We start from the raw sequence: 23,145 nt of genomic DNA, 5'->3' as shown, positions 1-23,145 counted from the left end.
GGGGCCGAGAAAGGGCACGTGTCACGGCTAGAACATCGGTTAGAGGGGAAGTTGAGGATACGCCAGTTGCTCTAGTTGGGGGACAGGTACCTGTAACGACCCGGCCAATCGTATTGAGAATTTGAGACCCGATCCCCTAATATCTACTTTCCCCATATTTGTTTCTGCTTTTGGGACTTGCCGGAGTGATTGATTATGAAATTCAGAGAGTTTTGGGACACTTAGTCCCTAGTTATGAGTTTAAGCCTTAGAGTTTGGACCGTAGTCGGGAATATGTGAAGATGGATCCAGAATGGAATTTCGTTGACTCTGTTAGCTCCGTTGAGTGATTTTGGGGTTAGGAGCGCGTCCGGAATGTGTTTTGGAGGTCTGTAGTAGATTTAGGCTTGAATTGGCGAAAGTTAGTTTTTCGGCGATTTTCGGTCGATAGTGAAAATTTTGATATCGAGCTCGGAATGGAATTCCGAAAGTGGTTGTAGGTTCGTAATGTCATTTGTGACATGTGTGTAAAATTCGAGGTCATTCAGACTAGATTTGATGTGGTTCGGCGTCGTTTGTAGAATTTGGAAAATTTTAAATTCTTAGGCTTGAATCCGTGCTTAATTCATGATTTTGGTGTTGTTCGACGTGATTTGAAGGCTCGACTAAGTTCGTATGGTGTTTTAGGATTGGTTGGTATATTTGGTTGAGGTCCCGAGGGCCTCGGGTGTATTTCGGATGCTTAATAGAATGAACTTGGACTTAGAGGAATTTTTGGAATTGCTGGTTCTGGTGTTTTCACACCTGCGGTGGGGAGTCCGCACGTGCGGCCTTGCAGAAGCGAGGTTGGGATCGTAGGTGCGCTTTTAGGCTAGGGAGTCAGTGGTCACAGATGCGACGAGTGAGCCGCAGGAGCGGAGCCGCATCTGCGGAAGGGCAGTCGCAGATGCGGAGGTGTGAAGGACCCAAGGTTCCGCAGAAGCGGACGACTGAGCGCAAAAGCGCATCCGCAGGTGCGGACTCATGCGCGCAGGTGCAGACCCAGCCCAAGTAAGTGGACTTCACACCTGCGATGGATTGTCCGCAGGTGCGGTCCTAGGTCCGCAGGTGCGGAAATCGCTGGGCAGAAAAGAGGATTTCGAGGGTTTGAAATTTCATAACACAAAATTCAATTTAGAGCTCGGTGGGGGATGATTTCTCGAGGGATTTTGAAAGAGAACTATTGGGTAACTAATTCTAACTCTATTTTGATCATAATATATTTATATATTGTTGTTTTCCTCGTCTAATTAAGGAAATTGAGGGTAGAAGTTTGGAAATGGGGGAAAAGGGTTCCCCAATTGAAAATCTGAGATTAGAATGGGAATTTGACGTCGGATTTAGATGATTTTGTTCGAGTGAACTCGTGAGTGAATGGGTGTTCATAATTTGTAAATTTTACCGGATTCCGAGACGTGGTCTCGGGGAGATATTTTGGGCGTTTTTCCTAATTTCACGCTTTAGTTTCGAATTAATTAGCTAAATTAGTTACTTGTAGTTATATTTACATTATGTAATTTATTTGAATAGATTTAGGCCATTTGGAGTCGGATACTCGTGGCAAGAACGTGTTATCGAGGTAATTTGAGCGGTTCGAGGTAAGTGACTTGCCTAACCTTGTGTTGGGGACTTTCCTTTAAGATGTTTGATATTAATTGATGTGTGGGCGCCATGTACGTGAGGTGACGAGTACGTACATGGGCTATTATTGCAAAAATCCCGTTTTTCCCTTCTAAATCATAAACTGATTTCCTTATTAAATTGTACTAATACGTTTAATTGTTAAACTTAGACTAGGGAAGCATGCTTACGTGTTTTAACTGCCTATTTGACATTCTGTGTGCCATGCTTAGTTAAGTCCCTACTTTCCTTATATGTGTTCAGTATAAACTGTATAACTCGATGTCATACCTGCCATTTCATCTTGCGTTACATATTTACTTTGGGACTACAGACGTATTCCGGGAGATTCCCCAGCACTGCATATTTACTTTGGGACTACGGACGTATTCCGGGAGATCCCCCTGTACTGCATATTCATTTGGAACTACGGGACGGTATCTCGGGAGATTCCCCACTGTGTTTACCTTGTTCTGAGTCGAGGACTCCCTTAACTATTAAATTTTCGAGAATTTCTTTAACTGTGTTACCGTAAATTTTATTTATATCTTTTACTATTTAATTTATTATATTTACTCTGGTAGGGCCTTGACCGGACCTCGTCACTACTCGAACGAGGTTAGGCTTAGCACTTACTGGGTACCATTGTGGTGTACTCATGCCCTTTCCTGCACATATTTTCGTGTGCAGATCCAGGTACGAGCTATCAGCCTTGGGGTTAGTGCGTGCTGCTGATTCTAGGAGACTTCAAGGTACTTTTGCTTGTGTCCGCAGATCTTCAGAGTCCCCTTCTACTCCCTCGCCTAGAGACTTTCTTTATTACCTTCAGACTTTTGTATAGAGCTATATATATTATAGCTGCTTGTGACTTAGTGATATTCCGGTTCTTGGGAAAATATTTTGTATATGCCGAGTGGTACTACTCTTGGCTATTCACAATATGCTGGTTATCTTTAAAAATGTTGTGTTTTCTTTATATTATTTTTATAATATTAGGCTTTCCTAGTTGTAAAGACTAGGTGTCATCACGACAACTTACGGAGGGTTAGTTTGGGTTGTGACAAGTTGGTATCAGAGCACTAGGTTCATAGGAGTCGCGAGTCACAAGTCGGTTTATTAGAGTCTCACGGATCGGTGCAGAGACACCCGTACTTATCTTCGGGAGGCTATGTAACTGTTAAGAACAATCATATTTCTTTGATTTCCTTGTCGTGCGAGTTATTGACACCAAAAATTCTAAGATTCTATTCTATTCTTTCTCACAGATGGTGAGGACCCGTACTGGGAGGACCGACGATCAGGCACCTGAGCCCCTTGTCAGAGCCGCCAGAGACCGGGTCGGGGAAGAGGACGACCGCGCGGTGCAGCCCGAGCACCTGCGAGAGCTGCGTCAGAGGAGCCCCCAACAGCTCCAGCAGGAGGGCCAGCACCGGAGATCCCTATTGCTACTCCAGCCCTCCAGGAGACTTTAGCTCAATTCTTGAGCATGTTCAGCACTCTGGCTCAAGCTAGACTTTTTTGATAGATCCCGCTACATCTCAGGCTGGGGGAGGGGCACAGAATCCCGCAGCCTGCACTCCTGAGCAGAGGGTCCAGGTTGATCAGGCCCCAGAGTATATTCCTATGCCCCTAGTGGCTCCGGTTCAGCATGAGATCAGGGTAGCTGCTTCTGAGGCAGAGCAGCCCAGACTTGAGAGGTACAAGAAGTACCACCCACCTACTTTCAGCGGACTAGCTTCAGATGATGCTTTGGGTTTTCTTGAGAAGTATCATCGTATTCTCTACACTATGGGCATTGTGGAGACGAGTGGGGTTTCTTTCACCGCTTTCTAGCTAAGGGGAGCGGCATATCAGTGGTGGCGTGCCTATGAGCTGAGTAGTTCAGACGAGGCAACCTCACTCACTTGGACTCAGTTTTTAGAGATGTTCTTGCGTGAGTATGTTCCTCAGAGCCTCAGGGATGCTTGGCGCGTAGAGTTTGAGCAGTTGCATCAGGGTGCTATGACTGTGATGGAGTATGCAGTCCGTTTCAGTGAGTTAGCTCGCCATGCACCGGCTCTGGTTGCTACAGTCAGAGAGAGGGTTTGTTGCTTCATTGAGGGACTCCATCCCAGTATTCGGACCAGTATGGCCAGGGAGTTGGAGATGGAAATCACTTATCAGCAGGCAGTGAGCATTACTAGGAGGGTGGAGGGCATGTTTGCCCAGGACAGAGAGGAGAGAGAGGCCAAGAGGTCTCGAGAGACTGGTCATTATTCAGGAGCTCGTGCACCAGCAGTACGCTATGGTAGGGGTTTTGTGAGTCGCCCTGTTCATTCAGATCTTCCAGCAACCGGCGGTGTTCCAGCTCCTCCTAGACCTCAGGAGCCTTATTATGCACCGCCAGTATCCAGTATGCCTCCTACTCGGGGTGCTATTACCGGCCAGTCCAGTAGGCCAGGTCCGAGTCAGTCTTAGTCGCCGCGTCCTCCGAGAGGTTGTTTTGAGTGTGGTGACACTCGTCACCTGGTTAGAGATTTCCCCAGAGCCAGAAGGGGTGCACCTCCACAGACTTATCAGCCTCCACGTGCTCCATCGGGTCCTCCGGCCATTCTTCCAGCACCAGCTGCCACCCCACCTCCTCAGCCAGCTCGAGGTGGAGGTCGGGGAGGTCGAGGTCGCCCTAGAGGGGGAGGCCAGGCCAGGTACTATGCCCTTCCAGCCCGTTTAGAGGCTGTTGCTTCAGATTCAGTCATCACAGGTATCGTCCATGTCTGTCATAGGGATGCATCAGTATTATTTGACCCAGGCTCTACGTATTCATATGTGTCTTCTTATTTTGCTCCACATTTGGGGATATCTCGGGATTCTTTGAGTTCCCCTATTTATGTATCTACTCCTATGGGAGATTTCTCTCGTTGTGGACCGCGTATATCGGTCGTGTTTGATTGCTCTTAGTGGTTTTGAGACCAAAGCCGATTTGTTATTACTCAGTATGGTAGATTTTGATGTTATTTTGGGCATGGACTGATTGTCGCCTCATTATGCTATTCTTGATTGTCACGCTAAGACCGTGACGCTAGCTATGCCAGGCTTGCCGAGATTAGAGTGGCGAGGTACCTTAGAGTATACTCCCCGCATGGTCATTTCATTTCTTAAGGCTCATCGAATGGTTGAGAAGGGATGTGATGCGTATTTGTCCTATGTGAGAGATGTCAGTATTGATACCCCTACAGTTGAGTTAGTTCCCGTAGTGAGGGACTTTCCAGATGTGTTTCCAGCAGATCTTTCGGGCATACCGCCCGACAGAGATATTAATTTCGGTATTGATTTGTTGCCGGGCACTCAGCCCATATCTATTCCTCCTTACCGTATGGCTCCTCCTGAGTTTAAGGAGTTGAAGGAGCAGTTGCAGGAGTTGCTTGATAAGGGTTTCATCAGGCCTAGTGTATCACCTTGGGGTGCTCCGGTCTTATGTTTGAAGAAGAAGGATGGTTCTATGCATATGTGTCTTGATTATCAGCAGTTGAACAAGGTTACAGTGAAGAACAAGTATCCTTTGCCTCACATCGATGATTTATTTGATCAGTTACAGGGTGCTAGGGTGTTTTCCAAGATTGACTTGCGTTCTGGCTATCATCAGCTGAAGATTTGGGAGAGGGACATCCCGAAGACTGCTTTCAGGACCAGATATTGTCACTATGAGTTTCTTATCATGTCATTTGGGCTGACCAATGTCCCAACAGCTTTTATGCATTTGATGAATAGTATGTTCCGGCCTTATCTCGATTCCTTCGTCATTGTGTTTATTGATGACATCCTGGTATATTCCCGGTCTCGGGAAGATCATGAGCAACACCTGAGGACCGTGCTTCAGACTTTGAGGGAGAAGAAATTGTATGCAAAATTTTCTAAATGCGAATTCTTTCTTGATTCAGTGGCATTCTTGGGCCACATAGTGTCTTGTGATGGGATCAAGGTAGGTCTGAAGAAGGTGGAGGCAGTGTAGAATTGGCCCAGACCATCATCAGCTACGGAGATCCGCAGTTTCCTTGGTTTGGCGGGGTATTACCGTCGCTTTGTGGGGGGATTTTCATCCATTGCAGCACCTATGACCAGGCTGACCCAGAAGGGTGCTCTGTTCAGGTGGACTGAGGAGTGTGAGGAGAGCTTTCAGAAGCTCAAGACAGCCTTGACTACAGGTCCAGTATTAGTATTGCCTACATGTTTAGGGTCCTACACTGTCTGTTGTGATGCCTCGAGGATTAGCCTTGGAGCGGTATTGATGCAGGATGGCAGGGTGACTGCCTACACGTCTAGACAGTTAAAGGTGCATGAGAAGAATTATCCGATCCATGATCTCGAGTTAGCAGCTATTGTTTACGCCTTGAAGATCTGGCGTCATTATTTGTACGGTGTTCCCTGTGAGATTTACACTGACCACCGGAGTTTGCAGTACTTGTCCAGGCAGAAGGACCTTAATTTGCGTTAGCGGAGGTGGTTGGAGCTACTTAAAGACTATGATATCACTATATTATACCACCCGGGGAAGGCCAATGTAGTGGCCGACGCCTTAAGTCACCGGGCAGAGAGTTTGAGGAGTTTGGCATATCTTCCGGCAGCTGAGAGGCCCTTAGCCTTGGATGTTCAGGCCTTAGCCAACCAGTTCGTGAGATTGGATATTTCAGAGCCTAGCTGGGTATTAGCTTGTGTGGTTGCTCGGTCTTCTCTTTATGACCGTATCAAGGAGCGCCAGTATGATGATCCTCATCTTCTAGTTCTTCAGGACAGGGTTCGGCGAGGTGATGCCAGAGATGTGACTATTGGTGATGACGGTGTGATGAGGATGCAGGGCCGGATCTGTGTGCCCAATGTAGATGGGCTTCGGGAGTTGATTCTCGAGGAGGCCCACAGCTCGCGGTACTCCATTCATCTCGGTGCCGCAAAGATGTTCCAGGATTTGAGACAGCACTACTGGTGGAGGAGGATGAAGAAGGATATAGTTGGGTTTGTGGCCAAGTGTCTCAACTATCAGCAGGTCAAATATGAGCACCAGAGGCCGGGTAGATTACTTCAGAGGTTAGATATCCCAGAGTGGAAGTGGGAGCGGATCACCATGGAATTTGTAGTTGGACTTCCACGGACTTTGAGAAGGTTCGATGCTATTTGGGTGATCGTAGATCGGCTAACCAAGTCAGCTCATTTTATTCCAGTGTTGACCACTTATTCTTCTGAGAGGTTGGCTGAGATTTATATCAGAGAGATTGTCCGCCTTCATGGTATTCCAGTATCCATCATTTTAGACAAAGGTACACAGTTCACATCACGGTTTTGGAGAGTCGTACAGCAGGAGTTGGGTACTAGGGTGGAATTGAGCACATCCTTTCACCCTCAGACGGACGGGCAGTCCGAGTGCACGATTCAGATTCTTGAGGATATGCTCTGTGCCTGTGTGATGGAGTTCAGAGGGTCATGGGACCAATACTTGCCACTTGCAGAGTTCGCTTACAACAATAGTTACCAGTCCAGCATTCAGATGGCACCGTATGAGGCTTTGTATGGTAGGCGGTGCCGATCCCCTATGGGATGGTTTGAGCCGGGCGAGGCCCGATTGTTGGGTACAGATTTGGTCTAGGATGCCCTGGTTAAGGTGAAGGTGATTTAGGAGAGACTTCGCACAGCCCAGTCCAGGCAGAAGAGTTATGCGAACCGGAAGGTTCATGACTTGGCATTTATGGTTGGTGAGCGGGTCTTGCTTCGGGTATCGCCTATGAAGGGCATCATGAGGTTCGGGAAGAAGGGCAAGCTGAGCCCGATGTTCATTGGTCCTTTTGAGATATTGCGGCGAGTTGGGGAGGTAGCTTATGAGCTTGCCTTGCCTCCCAGCCTAGCAAGATTTCACCCGGTATTCCACGTGTCTATGCTCCGGAAGTATCACGGTAATCCGACTCATGTATTGGATTTCAGCTTAGTCCAGTTGGACAAAGATCTATCTTATGTTGAGGAGCCAGTAGCCATTTTGGACAGGCAGGTCAGAAAGCTCAGGTCAAAGAATATTGCTTCAGTAAAGGTCCAGTGGAAGGGTCAGCCAGTCGAGGAGGCGACTTGGGAGACCGAGCAGGATATGCGCAGCTAGTACCCTCATCTTTTCACAGTTTCAGGTATGTCTTTATACTCGTTCAAGGACGAACGATTGTTTTAAGAGGGGGAGGATGTAACGACCCGGCCGGTCATTTTGAGAATTTGAGCCCCGATCCCCTAATATCTGCTTTCCCCATATATGTTTCTGCTTTTGGTACTTGCCGGAGTGATTGGTTATGGAATTCAGAGAGTTTTGGGACACTTAGTCCCTAGTTGTGAGTTTAAGCCTTAGAGTTTGGACCGTAGTCGGAACTGTGTGAAGACGGATCCGGAATGGAATTCCGTCAACTCTGTTAGCTCCGTTGAGTGATTTTGGGGTTAGCAGCGCATCCGGAATGTGTTTTGGAGGTCTGTAGTAGATTTAGGCTTGAATTGGCGAAAGTTAGTTTTTCGGCGATTTTCGGCCGATAGTGAAAATTTTGATATTGAGCTCGGAATGGAATTCCGAAAGTGGATATAGGTTCGTAATGTCATTTGTGATATGTGTGTAAAATTTGAGGTCATTCGGACTAGATTTGATGTGGTTTGGCATCGTTTGTAGAATTTGGAAAATTTTAAATTCTTAGGCTTGAATCCGTACTTAATTCATGATTTTGGTGTTGTTTGACGTGATTTGAAGGCTCAATTAAGTTCGTATGGTGTTTTAGGATTGGTTTGTATGTTTGGTTGAGGTCCCAGGGGCCTCGGGTGTGTTTCAGATGCTTAACAGAATGAACTTGGACTTAGAGGATTTTTTAGAGTTGCTGGTTCTGGTGTTTTCGCACCTGCGGTGGGGAGTCCGCACGTGCGGCCTTGCAGAAGCGAGGCTGGGATCGCAGGTCCGCTTTTAGGCTAGGGAGTCAGTGGTCGCAGATGCGACGAGTGAGCCGCAGGAGCGGAGCCGCATCTGCGGAAGGGCAATCGCAGATGCGGAGGTGTGAAGGACCCAAGGTTCCGCAGAAGCGGACGACTAAGCGCAAAAGCGCATCCGCAGGTGCGGACTCATGCGCGCAGGTGCAGACCCAGCCCAAGTAAGTGGACTTCACACCTGCGATGGATTGTCCGCAGGTGCGGTCCTAGGTCCGCAGGTGCGGAAATCGCTGGGCAGAAAAGAGGATTTCGAGGGTTTGAAATTTCATAACACAAAATTTGATTTAGAGCTTGGTGGGGGATGATTTCTCGTGGGATTTTGAAAGAGAACTATTGGGTAACTAATTCTAACTCTATTTTGATCATAATACATTTATATATTGTTGTTTTCCTTGTCTAATTAAGGAAATTGAGGGTAGAAGTTTGGAAATGGGAGAAAAGGGTTCCCCAATTGAAAATCTGAGATTAGAATGGGAATTTGACGTCGGATTTAGATGATTTTTGTTCGAGTGAACTCGTGAGTAAATGGGTGTTCATAATTTGTAAATTTTACCCGATTCCAAGATGTGGTCTCGGGGAGACATTTTGGGCATTTTTCCTAATTTCACGCTTTAGCTTCGAATTAATTAGCTAAATTAGTTACTTGTAGTTATATTTACATTATGTAATTTATTTGAATAGATTCAGGCCATTTGGAGTCGGATACTCATGGCAAGAACGTGTTATCAAGGTAATTTGAGCGGTTCGAGGTAATTGACTTGCCTAACCTTGTGCTGGGGACTTTCCTTTAAGATGTTTGATATTAATTGATGTGTGGGCGCCGTGTACGTGAGGTGACGAGTACGTACACGGGCTATTATTGTAAAAATCCCGTTTTTCCCTTCTAAATCATAAACTGATTTCCTTATTAAATTGTACTAATACGTTTAATTGTTAAACTTAGACTAGGGAAGCATGCTTACGTGCTTTAACTACCTATTTGACATTCTGTGTGTCATGCTTAGTTAAGTCCCTACTTTCCTTATATGTGTTCAGTATAAACTATATAACTCGATGCCATACCTGCCATTTCATCTTGCGTTGCATATTTACTTTGGGACTGCAGACGTATTTCGGGAGATCCCCCAGCACTGCATATTTACTTTGGGACTACGGACGTATTCCGGGAGATGCCCCTATACTGTATATTCATTTGGAACTACGAGACGGTATCCCGGGAGATTCCCCACTGTGTTTACCTTGTTCTAAGTCGAGGACTCCCTTAAATGATAAATTTTCGAGAATTTCTTTAACTGTGTTACCGTAAATATTACTTATATCTGTTACTGTTTAATTTATTATATTTACTTCGGTAGGGCCTTGACCTGACCTCGTCACTACTCGACCGAGGTTAGGCTTAGCACTTACTGGGTACCATTGTGGTGTACTCATGCCCTTTCCTGCACATGTTTTCATGTGCAGATCCAGGTACAAGTTATCAGCCTTGGGTTTAGTGTGTGTTGTTGATTCTATGAGACTTTAAGGTACTTTTGCTTGCGTCCGCAGATCTTCGGAGTCCCCTTCTACTCCCTCGCCTAGAGACTTTCTTTATTACCTTCAGACTTTTGTATAGAGCTACATAGATTATAGCAGCTTGTGACTTAGTGATATTCCGGGTCTTGGGAAATTATTTTGTATATGCCGAGTGGTACTACTCTTGGCTATTTATAATATGTTGTTTATCTTTAAAATGTTGTGTTTTCTTTATATTTTTTGCAATATTAGGCTTACCTAGTCGTAAAGACTAGGTGCCATAACGACAACTTACTGAGGGTTAGTTTGGGTCGTGACAGTACCAGAAGCACCTGTTGTTACCCCCAGACTTCAGGAGACTTTAGCACAGTTCTTGAGTATGTTTGGTACATTAACTCATGTAGGATTGATCTCTGTTGCATCAAATATTTCACATATTGGGGGAGTAGCTCAGACTCCTACCACGACTCCAGAGCAGCAGGTTCACATTGGTCAGGTTCCGTGTGTAGTACAGGTACAACGTGTTAATCCGGTTCAGCCTGAGGTCAGGCGAGAGGCATCAGAAGAAGAACAAAAGAGACTTGAGAGATTTAAGAGGTACAATCCACCTACTTTTAGTGGCACATCTACTGAGGAAGCTCAGGGATTTCTAGAAAAGTGTCACTGTATTCTCAGTGGTGGCAAGTCTATGAAGAAGGTAGACCAGCCGATGCAATACCACCTAGTTGGGCTCAGTTTTCATAGATGTTTTTGAAAGAGTTTGTTCCCCAGACTCTCTGAGATGCATGGCACATAGAGTTTGAACGGTTGCATCAGGGCACTATGACAGTGTCAGAATATGCTATCAGGTTTAGTGAGTTAGCCCGTCATGCACCTATCTTGTTTCCTACAGTTAGAGAGCGAGTCCGCAGATTCATAGAGGGGCTCGATTATGATCTTAAAATATGCATGGCTCGAGAGTTACAAATTGATACTCCATTTCAGAAAGTAGTGGAGATTGCGAGGAGGATTGAGGGTGTTCTAGGTAAGGAAAAGGAGTCTAAGGAGGCCAAAAGGTCTCGAAGCTCTGGAGGGTTCAATGGATTTTTACTCTTCAGCTATGACCCATTATGGCGGAGGCTCGAGCAGTCGGCCATCTCAATCCGTACATCAAATTACTCGGGGTGCTCCAGTAAGTTCTTATAGTATACCACCAACACAAAATTCTTACAGTGGTTATTCTTGTTATCCGGCACAAACTCAGTACGAGAAGCCACGACCCCAGAGGGTTTGTTATGAGTGTGGTGATACTAGGCACATCATGAGAGATTGTCCGAGACTTGAGAGGGGTGGATTTCATCAGAACACTCAGGCTACAGGCGCTATTCTAGTTAATACTCCACGTACACATCCAGTTAGGGATGGAGGACAGGAGAGTAGAGGGCACCCTAGAGGGAGAGGCCCAGCCCGTTGATATAATTGCTATGGTGTGGCTAAGGCCACTACACCAGATGGTGTCATTACATGTATGATCCTGATTTATAATAAAAGAATGTTTTTCCCTAATTTGATCCGGTTCTGAATATTGAGGCGAGTCCTCCTATTATGCTCCTCTTATGGGTGAGCTTCATAATTTTGTGACCCACTTATATGTTTATCCATGTTGGTAGATTCGATGATGCTATCTCGTGTCTATCATTTTTATTTCGTATACTGTTGAGGACTATAAGTCCAAAAGTGACTTTCTATTACTCTCTACAGTGGGTTTTGATGTGATTTCGGAATAATTGAGTTCAATTTTATGAATTACATGCCCTATTGGTATGGGGGTTCATTATGTGTTTTGAAAATTATTTACGGAATTGATTAAAAAGAAGAAAGAAAGGAAATGGAAAAATTTCAGTTGGCACAATGTGCAAAGTACTTGTGATTCAGAGTTGAGTACGAGATCCTCACATTTTTAGATGATGTGAAATATTTAAACTGGACTACAAGCCGCGATGGAAGTTATATAAGGACGAGGTCCTTGTGGTGAAAATTTTATGAGTTTAAATTCTCTCTTTGTGAAATTAAATTTGTACTATAGTATTAATAGGGAGTCATGCCTGATAGGCTTATGTGATAAATCTTTATGTGTTCTGTGCCATAACTGTGCTGTAATTATTGAGTTTTAGCCTACGAGGTGAGTGCCCAGGTGGAGTTAAATGTGACTCGTTAATTCGGATAAATAATTATGAGGCCTTCATGACTCGCGTGTTGTCGTCAGTGTTGTGAAAATTAGATATGAGATTTTGGTTAAGATGAGATTAATTGAGGATGCTGAAATTAATTATAAACAACTATTATAACCAGAGATGTGATTATGGGCATACGTATAAGGTGTGTGTGTGTAGGTACGAAATTGTTACCGCCGGTTGAGACTAACACCATGTGTTAATATGGAAAATCAGGCCTTTTGAAATTAATTGGTGTGTAAGAAATTGGCTTTAAAGTTTATAAATGAGGGTAAAAAAATAAGATATAGTGATACGAGAACGACTTCAAAACGCATAAAGCAGATAAAAGTGCTATAAAAAAGGGATCTTGAGTTCATAAAATGTGAAAAGTACTCCGAGGGATTTCCTCTACAAGAAGAGTCATTAGGTTCAGTTAGAAAGACGATATATTCGTTATGCTATCAATAAGATTCAGTCTGCTGATGTGGAGTTTAATGAAAATTAGAATTACGAAGGAGATCCTGTAGTTACTCTTGATAGGAAAGTGAGATAATTGAGATCGAAAAGGATTGCCTTAGTGAAAGTATTATGCGCAACCATCCAACAAAGGAAGCTACGTGGGAGAAGCAGATATGCGGAGCAAGTATCCGCAGTTGTTTGAGATATCAGGTACACTTCCTAACTCGTTCGAGGACGAACGCTTGTTTAAGTATGGGAGAATGTAATAACCCGAAATATATTTGTATACTAATTAATTTTGAGATTTAGAGAATTAATCTTATTTATAATTATTAAGTTTAATACTAAGCTAGTAGAATAAATTTATTAGAATATATAAGATTGTGTACTAGTTAATTATATTTCCTGAAAATAATTAAATTATGAATTTTTCATCTGCAAATAATTAATGAAATAAGTTTAAACCGAGGCGTTATATAATTATCAAGAATTTGGATTAATGAAGGTGTTGCCCTATACTGATTATTTTCCATTTCTGTTGTTGTTTTGAGGTTTTATACACATTATGTGGAGCTTTGGGCTATTTGTTGTGAAATTAATTGATTTTGTTATATCTTTGGAATTGGTTGTGAATATTGGGCAAATTGTGATATGAATTGATTTTATTATGTTGCAGTGATAATATTTCGTGTAAATTGTTGTGTTATTTGAGTTATTATTTTGAGGATATAAGGGTGGCATTTCACTGTGTTATGTGTGTTGGGATATTGTCTGGGCGGAGCGATAAGGGTGGCTATATGAGAGATAAGGGTGGTTATTGATATTGTCAGGGCGGAGGGATAAGGGAGGCTATTATAGGAGTGATAAGGGTGGTTATAGGAGAGATAAGGGTGGCTATTGTTAGGGATGATATGTGATGATGTGGAGTTATTGTGTTGGTGATTTTCATGTGATGTTGAGATTTTTTTTGTGTTTATTTTTATATCTTGTGCAAATTGTCTTGTAGGTTTGGTAAATTTGATAATAGCCTGATCGATGTTGAAATTGTAGTCTGTGGCTATTGCCGGGCATGTAATGTTATATGGGATCGGGTTGCACGCCGCAACAGATATGAAGCGTGGGCACGAAGTATCGGGGAAAATATGATGGTTGTGAGCACCTAATTTTTGTCCCACATAGGATTTTACTCCTAAAAATAATCCAAAAATAATTTTAATTATTTTTATGAATTTTAGAAGTTTTTCTTTCTTTATTTTTCATTTACTAGCACTTTCTATGCATGCTAGGAATATCGTAAATCATAAAAATCATAAAAATGTTAAAATCTGAATTTCATAGCATTTTAGATTTTAAATTGCATTTTAGGATTTAATTACATTATTAAATACATTATATAAATATCTAAATACCAAAAAAAATATATTCTTAGGCTACTTAATTAATTAGGTCATTAGTCAATTAGTGAGTAGAATATATATAATAGTTTAGCCACACAAATTAATTTTAATTAAAATTTGAGTCCAAAATGACTAATTTTGCAATTGTTTCAAGCCCATCCCTTTATAAGCTCAATCCATCACATAGCATGGCCCATACTCTTCTCTTAAAACACCCATCTCCCCGCACTATTAGTAGGAGACCCTAATTTCACCCCTCCATTTCCATTCTCAACACTAGAGAATATACGGATCCCCACTAAAAATAAAATAACCCTAGCAGCCGCCGTACAGGAAAAATTCTCCCACTCACTCTCTCATCTACAGTCCTCACATCTGCACTAACACACACACACGAGATATCTAAAAGGTTTGGAATTCAGAAGAAAAAAAAATTGAGATTTGAAACAGAAAAATAGACAAAAGAAGAGTTGAGAAGCTGGTTCTTCTCTATTCTACAAACTGTTTCAATCATTTTCTGGGGTCTCAGTTTGTTTGAGAGCTGAAGTGGAAGTTGTTGTTGTTGTTCTGCTGATTTTACTATCACTTTGTGGTTTAAATTTCATCATCTCCTTTTCAGACCTTTATTTGGTCCTTGTTCAAGCTGTTTCGATTTCCAATCTAGGTATGCATGTCTTTCTGAACTTTGCATTTTTGCTCGTATGAATAAAAATGAATTTTGTTTGAATCTACATGTTAGCATGCTTGGGTTATGGTAAATGATAAGTCTGTTGAATGTTAGATTAAGTGAAATTGATTGGTTTAAAGTTTAGATCTAAATCTGGAAATTATCATCTTAAGTAGGAATTTATGCGATTTTGCTCTTATGAAATTTTCACGGAAACTTTTGATGAAATCGCAAATGAGATGTTGAAAAGTCTTGGCCATGATGGGGGCCAGACCCTTGCGTTCAGGCCAGACTTCAAAAAGAAGCCTTATTTTCAAATAGCAAACGTGTTTGACCCATTCTCCTTTCATAAATTGGCTTAGTTTCTTTAAATAATTACAATTGGCCACTTTCTTATGAATTATTTTATTTGATTTCCTCTCATTTAAGTCAAGTAAATGAATCTGCCAATGAATCCTATAGCTGATCTTACAAAAAAATTTACATATGTCATGTCACAACAAATCTCAAAGTAGCTTTAGGAAAGTAATCTCATGAACGTCGTAGCTTCTTTAGGCGCGATTAATAAATAAATCATCGTGATTATGGGTACGGTTCCCGTGGCATAGTCATGATACATAATTCTCAACTCGAGTGCGTGTTTCACGCGATTTGACCATAACTTCAAATAATAATGATAAACATGTTGTAAGTCGCGAGTGCGTTTCACGTGACGCGATTAGCAATATGTACAAAAATAAACAAGTGCGCGACATCACGACTTATTTGAGCAGATTCTATAAATACTAAAAGCGGTTTTAAAAGTCAAAAATGCACAATAGGCTTCAAATATGTATTAAATCAGATAATTAGGTCAATTATTAATAGTTGAGCGACCGTGCTAAAACCACGGAACTCGGGAGTGCCTCACACTTTCTCCCGGGTTAACGGAATTCCTTACCCGGTCTTCTGATTTTTTGCAGACTTTAAACAGAGTCAAATTTCCTCAATTTGGGATTTTAAAATAAACCGGTGACTTGGGACACCATAATTATTCCAAGTGGCGACTCTAATTAAATAAATAATCTCATTTTAAATAATGTCACTTCAATTGGAAAAACTCCCTATCCCTCGGGAAAAAGGAGGTGGGACAGCTCTAGCGACTCTGTTGGGGAATCACGAACCCAGAACTTCTGGTTCAGGGTTCAGAATTCGAGCTTAGATGACTTTTATACTTGGCTTGTTGTTGGTTGTCTGATATTACATGTTTGGGCCTAATGTTCTAATTGCCGCTTTTTACCGCTTTGATATTGCCGTGAACTGTATATAAAACTGTTACGACACACTTCTTCTCTCTGAGTTTTCTAAATCTTCTGGGAAGCGTGCGCTTCGCGTTGCTTCTTTTCTCTTAGATTCATACCCTCAATTTTAGAATAAGGATCGGACAAGTTGCAAAGCCGGTAAAGCTTATGTATTCCCGGTACGCTGTCCTTCCCCTACCCCCCGGCTCGAGTTGTCTGCTCGGGTAAGCCAGGTCTAGAACAATACACCCTAGGGTTCAAACCTAGAATGACATAACCTCATGCCGGATCCCTAGTAGGTACGTTTGTTTGTATCACGTGCATTTGACTTTGGGGACTCAACACAGGGGTTGGGTCCATTTAGGACATGTGTACCCAATTTAAAAGACCATCATGATGCATTTTACGTGCTAGTTGTGTATTTATTTGTTTTCGGATTGCATGTTGATTGGCTTCTATAATAGGGAAAGAAAATCAAGAAAAATCAAGAGTGAGGCGGGAGAGAAAATTTACCCGGTTCTAAAAATTTAGGTATTTAAAAAATCTCGAAACTCTGCCGAAATTTTGAAAAATAAAATAGAAAAAGAAAAGTCATTTCAAAATGAGCCAATGTTTTCAAAAGTCATATTTTCCTGTTGCGTCAAAACTGACCGAACTACGCGGGTCTGATTCTCACCGGATGTGAGATACGTAGGCAAACCTCATCGATTCCGGCCAACAATTTTCAAAAAATTCAAAAATATTTTCATTTACTTCATTCTTTAGAAAGTCTTTCTTTTACACCTCAATTTTTTTTAAAATACAAAAACATTTTCCTTTTAATTTCTTCTCAAAACCCAAAAATATTTTTATTCTTCTTTCGAAAATTGAAAAGAAAATTCAAGAATCAAAAATATTTTCTTTTTTCTTTAGAAGTATTTCTTTCATAAATTCAAAATAAAAGTTCAAAAATCCAAGAATATTTTCTTTCTTTTTTAGAAATTTTTCTTTCGAAATTCCAATAAAAAAATATTTTCTTTCTTCTTTAGAAGTCTTACTTTTCAAAAATTCTTAAAAAACAACAAACAAATCAAAATCCAAAAATACTTTCTTTCTTCTTTATGAGTCTTTCTTTTGAAAATTAAAAAAAAATCAAATCAAAATCCAAAAAGAGTTAGTTTATTTACCTTATTTCTGATCTTCCCGAACTACGTAAGATCTGATTTATGTTCCCACATGATACATAGGCAACCCACATCAGGTTCGATCGAATGATTTTGAAGAAAAGAAAAAAAAAGATTGACTAAAGAAAAAAAAAGAGTGTTTATTCTAACATGCTTGTTGTTTTGAAATAAAAGCTACTTAAAGGTGGTCGGTTTGTTGGTTTGCAATGACGAGTCACAAAAAATAATCCAAGATCCCTCGAAAATGAAAGCACCTTCTTAACCGAAGGAACAAAAACTACTATTATTGTTCCAACTAAGGTCACGAAAAGGCAAGTAGGCAAGTTGGCGGTGAAAAATCAAAAATAAAGGTAAATGTGGGGTTGACTTTACTAGATTTGAGCAATAAAACATGGTCTGCTCGGGATGATTTGATGATGGGGAGACATGGGAATTGAATGTTGTAGTAGTGCTGATGTGCAAATTTGTGGCTAAGATATCGCTTAGCAACTGGAAAGTCACTCCCCTTTTAGCCAGGGAGGAGTCTTGGTAGCTTATTTTGTCATCTTTTCTATTATTTAGGCTATCCAGGGTTGTAACCCAGATTTCAGTTTCTTTGTCTTGTCGTCAAATCCTTTCATCTGTTATTCAATGAAATGCAGTTTGTCCTTTTGTGTCATTCTATACTTAGTTCTTTCGCCACTAGTTCTAGTGACATGACATGCATACAGAATTTTTGGCCAGATCTTAGAAAACCGATTTAATCTTGAATTGGATAACTGAGAAAAGACACTTTAGAGGATGAATAAAGAGTCAAAACACTTTGAAATTAAGTTGGAGTAAAATTCATGTGGAACTAGAATAGTCATACCGGTGGAGGTTAATGATTTTTACTTTCAAATGATTGTGAAGGTCGGGTTTGAGGAAGAATCAACTGAAGTTTGGTGGAAAGTTTGACATTAATGGATGGAAAGTGTCTTTCGACCACGACACACCAAGAAGACAGCAACATGTTGATCAATGTTGTGATCACGAAAGGATACATGATTGACATTTTTGAGGCTGGGAGGCCCTTTTTTGGTTATCCAAACACCTTATACCCTTCGCTACCCCTTTTGAGCATGTGTTATTTTCTTTGATCACCCTCTTTTGGAATCATTTTTTGAGTTAAAATTCAAAAAAAAAAAAAATTGAAATAAAAAAAAATGAAAAAAAAATGAATCGAAAAGTCCATGTCCCAAGAGTACAAACTGGGGCAACTCTTAGAAAGTTCAAATAAAAAAGAAGAAGAAAAGAACAGTCAAAGGCCCATGCCCCCAGAAAATAGAAGTTGGGGCGAACAGAAAGAAAAAAAAAAGAAATAGAAAGAAAGATAAAAAATAGTTAGGTCAGATGTTTGAACTACGTTTGACCTAATTCCTTTAAAAAAGGATACGTAGGCAGGCTTACATAGTTTGGTCCAACCAAATAAGAGTTAAAAAATAAAAATCCAAAAAATTTCCAATATCTAAAACTGAGGCAAAGATTTTATTTCACTTTTGAAAGAGTCGATTCCAAGAGTTGTAAGTCTACAACCCCTCATTTTGAGTCTACTTTGAGCCTTCATGTCAACCCTTCTTTCCAACCTTATCCAAAACCCTTCCAAATAAAGACCTCCTGATCAGCTTTCAAGAATGCCAAGAGACGCATGTAATGAGCAACAGTTGTCACACGACATAAAACACTGTCAAGTTGCTCACACAAGAAAGAAAAATAAGAATAAAAGAAAAATGAGAGAGTCTTATTAATGAAAACCTTCACGGGCACTGTAAGGCGACGGTAAGTAGAGATAAATAAATGAGAAAGACTTGTTGGTGAAAACTCCTCGGGGCACCACTAGTCGAAAGTGAGTCGTGAAGTTGATGTAAAGGATTGGCACGAGAAAGCCCGACTTCAAAGGTCATAAGAATAGTAAAAGGAAAGATTGGATTAGTTTGGTAGATCGGCCATTAAGTCCAAAATGCATGTCATGATTCATTAAGGCTATCTATTGAAAAATAAAACTCTTCCTTATGTCCTTCTCGACAGGGGCATTTCTTGTTAATACTGTTTCTTTGCACCATTGTGTCCCTTCACTCTGAGTCAATCCTTGTCAAAATAAGTAAGAAAAGATTTCAAAATCTGCTATTAGCTTTTCAGTTGCACAAGTTAAATTTGGCCAGTACACTCAGTTTTTACTGTCAATATGTCTAGAGGGTTCATGAAAATGGTTCCTCCCAAAATACTATTGTCAACTTACTAGGCGCAAGCAAAGATAACTGGTGATTCTCTCTGATAGACAAATTGCTCAAAAAGCAGGAAGTCAATCAAGACACAGAAAAGGTCACCTAAGCAAAGATTTCCAGTTGGGATAAGGCTGATTAAGCCACAAATACAAATGGTACTAGGTATGAAACGATCAGGGTTGATGTAGAGTAAAAGTCTCTTGAAACCGACTCAAACTGATTGAGCAAAAGCCAAGCTGCCTAGGACTCAAGGTCACAAACCGACCACCACTTTTATAACTGACAAAATTTTCTTTGTTTGAAACAGGAACAAAGCAGTGCAAGGAAAGTGGTTCCAAAAAAAAAAAGAGAAAAAGAAGAGAAGATAAGAGCCGACAAAGGGAAGTTTCTCAAATCTTTGCCTTTATTTGTCTTGCTAGTGTGCATAAAATCTTTCCATTGCTCTTCACATTTTTCCTCCTAGAGTAATACATCTTAGTCTGATGGATTTTCCTCCAAATAAAAATCTTAGTCTGATGAATCTTTCTCCTAAGATAAGAAAGTCTAGTCTGATGAATTTTCTCCTAGGATAGAAATCTTAGTCTGATGAATCTATCTCCTAAGATTAAAAAAAAATTTAAAAATATCTTAGTCTGATGAATCTTTCTCCAAAGATAAATAAAACTTAGTCTGATGAATGTTTCTCCTAGGATAAATGTCTTAGTCTGATGAACTTTCTCCTAAGATAAGAAAACCTAGTCTAATGAATTTTTCTCCTAGGATATAAATTCTTCTTGGCTCGTTTTAGACATAGGGGTCTCCACTTCCTAGTCTCCTTTTCCAACATAGGATCTACACTCAATAGTTGATTTTATTTTAGACATAGGATCTCCACTCCCTAGTTGATTTTTATTTTAGATATAGGATCTCCACTCCCTAGTCTTCTTTTCCAACATAGGGTCTCCACTCCCTAGTCGCCTTTCCAATAAAGGGTATGATACCCCCTAGTTGATTTGATCTTAAATGCAGGGTATACCACTCCCTGATATCTTTGCCAATATAAGGTATATCATTTTCTGGCCACATTTTCCCAACATAATAAGGTACACAAATCTTTAGTTGAGACACCATTTTGACAATCAGAGTACACCATTCCCAAAGAATCATGTTTTCTCCGGGTACACCATTCCCAACCCTTTTATCGCTTTCAATAATGAAGTAGTATTGAGTTTTGTTACAAATAACTCACGAACTTTTCCTACTGAAAATTGGGGCAGAAATATTTCGTTCGTTTGTCTGTTTTGGGTGTCTGAGCAGGTTCTACCTCGAGGAAGGGCTCGAGATGACCAAAAAAGAAGTCTCAATCCAAAATAAAGAAAAGAAAAGGAAAAGAAGTGAATCCAAAATGCAGAAGCGGAGAAAAGATGTGGACAACTCAAGACATGATTGAAGCCATAAGCTCTGCATGTCCCATCTTGATCCGAAGAAACCAAAGAAGAATGAACTAGCACCTGCAACTAGAAAGTATCGAGGTTCAAATCAGAGTCTGCATGAAGAACCAGCCAAGACTCAAGATCAAGCTTCAAAAGACTCATATATAGGAATCTTGTAACTCGTAACTGATAGGCTTGATTAGTCTTTTTCATTTTGACTTTGGTGTAATAAGGAGCTCAGCAAGCAGTAAACAGCAGCAACAGCAGTGAAATTACAGCTTATCGGTTGTCCCAGCTACCAAAATTCCCAGAACCATACTGACCAGATTTCTTTATAGCCAAGGATATGTAAGCAACCTTCGAAGCAAGGTTCGGTCAAACTTTTTCAAAACGCTTTCCATGGAGTATCAAACGGGCAAAAATTGTTCATGATTGCTCACTTCATCTTTGTCCGAAAACTCTTCATGTTTCTGAGCAAAGAGGGATAACTGTGAGCACCTAATTTTTGTCCCACATAGGAAATTACTCCTAAAAATAATCCAAAAATAATTTTAATTATTTTTATGAATTTTAGAAGTTTTTCTTTCTTTATTTTTTATTTATTCGCATTGTTTATGCATGTTAGGAATATCGTAAATCATAAAAATCATAAAAATGTTCAAATCTTAATTTCATAGCATTTTAGATTTTAAATTGCATTTTAGGATTTAAATACATTGTTAAATACATTATGTAAATATCTAAAAACAAAAAAAAATACATTCTTAGGTTAGTTAATTAATTAGGTCATTAGTCAATTATTGAGTAAAATATACTTCCTCTGTTTCAATTTATGTGAACCTATTTCCTTTTTAGTCCGTATCAAAATAAATGATATATTTCCTTATTTGAAAATAATTTACCTTTATATAATGATTTATAGCCACACAAAATATATGTGGCTCGTTTTACACCACAAGTTTAAAAGTCTTCTCTCTTTTCTTAAACTCTGTGCCCGGTCAAATAAATTTACATAAATTGAAACGGAGGAAGTATATAATAGTTTAGCCACACAAAATAATTTTAATTAAAATTTGAGTCCAAAGTGACTAATTTTGTAATTGTTTCAAGCCCATCCTTTTAGAAGCTCAATCTACCCCATAGCCTGACCCATACTCTTCTCTTAAAACACCCATCTCCCCCACTCTATTAGAGGAGACCCTAATTTTACCCCTCCCCTTCCATTCTCAACACCAGAGAGCAGACGGATCCCCACTAAAAAAAACCAACCCTAGCAGCCACCCTACTCTGACCTCAATCTCAGAGAAAGCACAGGAAAAATTCTCCCACACTCACTCTCTCATCTACAGTCCTGACATCTGCACTAACACACACACACGAGATAGCTAGAATGTTTGGAATTCAGAAAAAAAAAAATTGGGATTTGAAACAGAAAAACAGACAAAAGAAGAGCTGAGAAGCTTCTCTATTCTACAAACTGTTTCAATCATTTTATGGGGTCTCAGTTTGTTTGAGAGTTGAAGTGGAAGTTGTTGTTCTTCTTCTGCTGATTTTACTATCACTTTGTGGTTTAAATTTCATCATCTCCTTTTCAGACCTTTATTTGGTCCTTGTTCAAGCCGTTTCGGTTTCCAATCTAGATACGCATGTCTTCCTGAACTTTGCATTTTTGCTCGTATGAATAAAAATAAATTTTGTTTGAATCTACATGTTAGCATGCTTGGGTTAGTAAATGATAAGTCTATTGAATGTTAGATTAAGTGAAATTGATTGGTTTAAAGTTTAGATCTAAATCTGGAAATTATCATCTTAAGTAGGAATTTAAGCGATTTTGCTCTTCTGAAATTTTCACGGAAACTATTGATGAAATCGCAAATGAGATGTTGAAAAGTCCTGACCATGATGGGGGCAGACCCTTGCGTTCGGGCCAAACTTAAAAAAGAAGCCTTATTTTCGTGGTAACTTTACATAACTGTCACAATTTAAAAGAAATATAATAAATTCATAGCATGAAATCCAATATTACAGTTGTGGCAGGAAAATATTTATATTTGTAGCACACAGTTCTATTAAAATAGAAATATTAATTATTAATCTCTAAACATAATCAATTTGAATGGAAAGTCAATAATTCTTTATACAAAAATCATGCCTTTTTTCTCTTTATCTATTAGCTTTCCTTCTTTTTCTTCATCTTCTTAATTTTATTT

General features: G+C 40.3%; 1 long non-coding RNA gene across 1 annotated transcript; it reads left to right on the top strand.

Annotated features, from left to right (window-relative positions):
- Positions 1-14,516: 14,516 nt before the first annotated feature.
- LOC142168748 (uncharacterized) lies at positions 14,517-22,638 on the top strand. The gene is made up of 2 exons (XR_012698704.1): positions 14,517-14,834; positions 19,831-22,638. It is a non-coding gene; the product is annotated as an uncharacterized LOC142168748 (long non-coding RNA).
- Positions 22,639-23,145: the final 507 nt, after the last annotated feature.

The sequence above is a fragment of the Nicotiana tabacum genome, chromosome 14, assembly GCF_000715075.1.
Source record: "Nicotiana tabacum cultivar K326 chromosome 14, ASM71507v2, whole genome shotgun sequence".
Classification (NCBI taxonomy): Eukaryota; Viridiplantae; Streptophyta; class Magnoliopsida; order Solanales; family Solanaceae; genus Nicotiana; species Nicotiana tabacum.
Note: the sequence above shows the minus strand (reverse complement) of the source record. Positions and strands in the feature narration are given on the sequence as shown.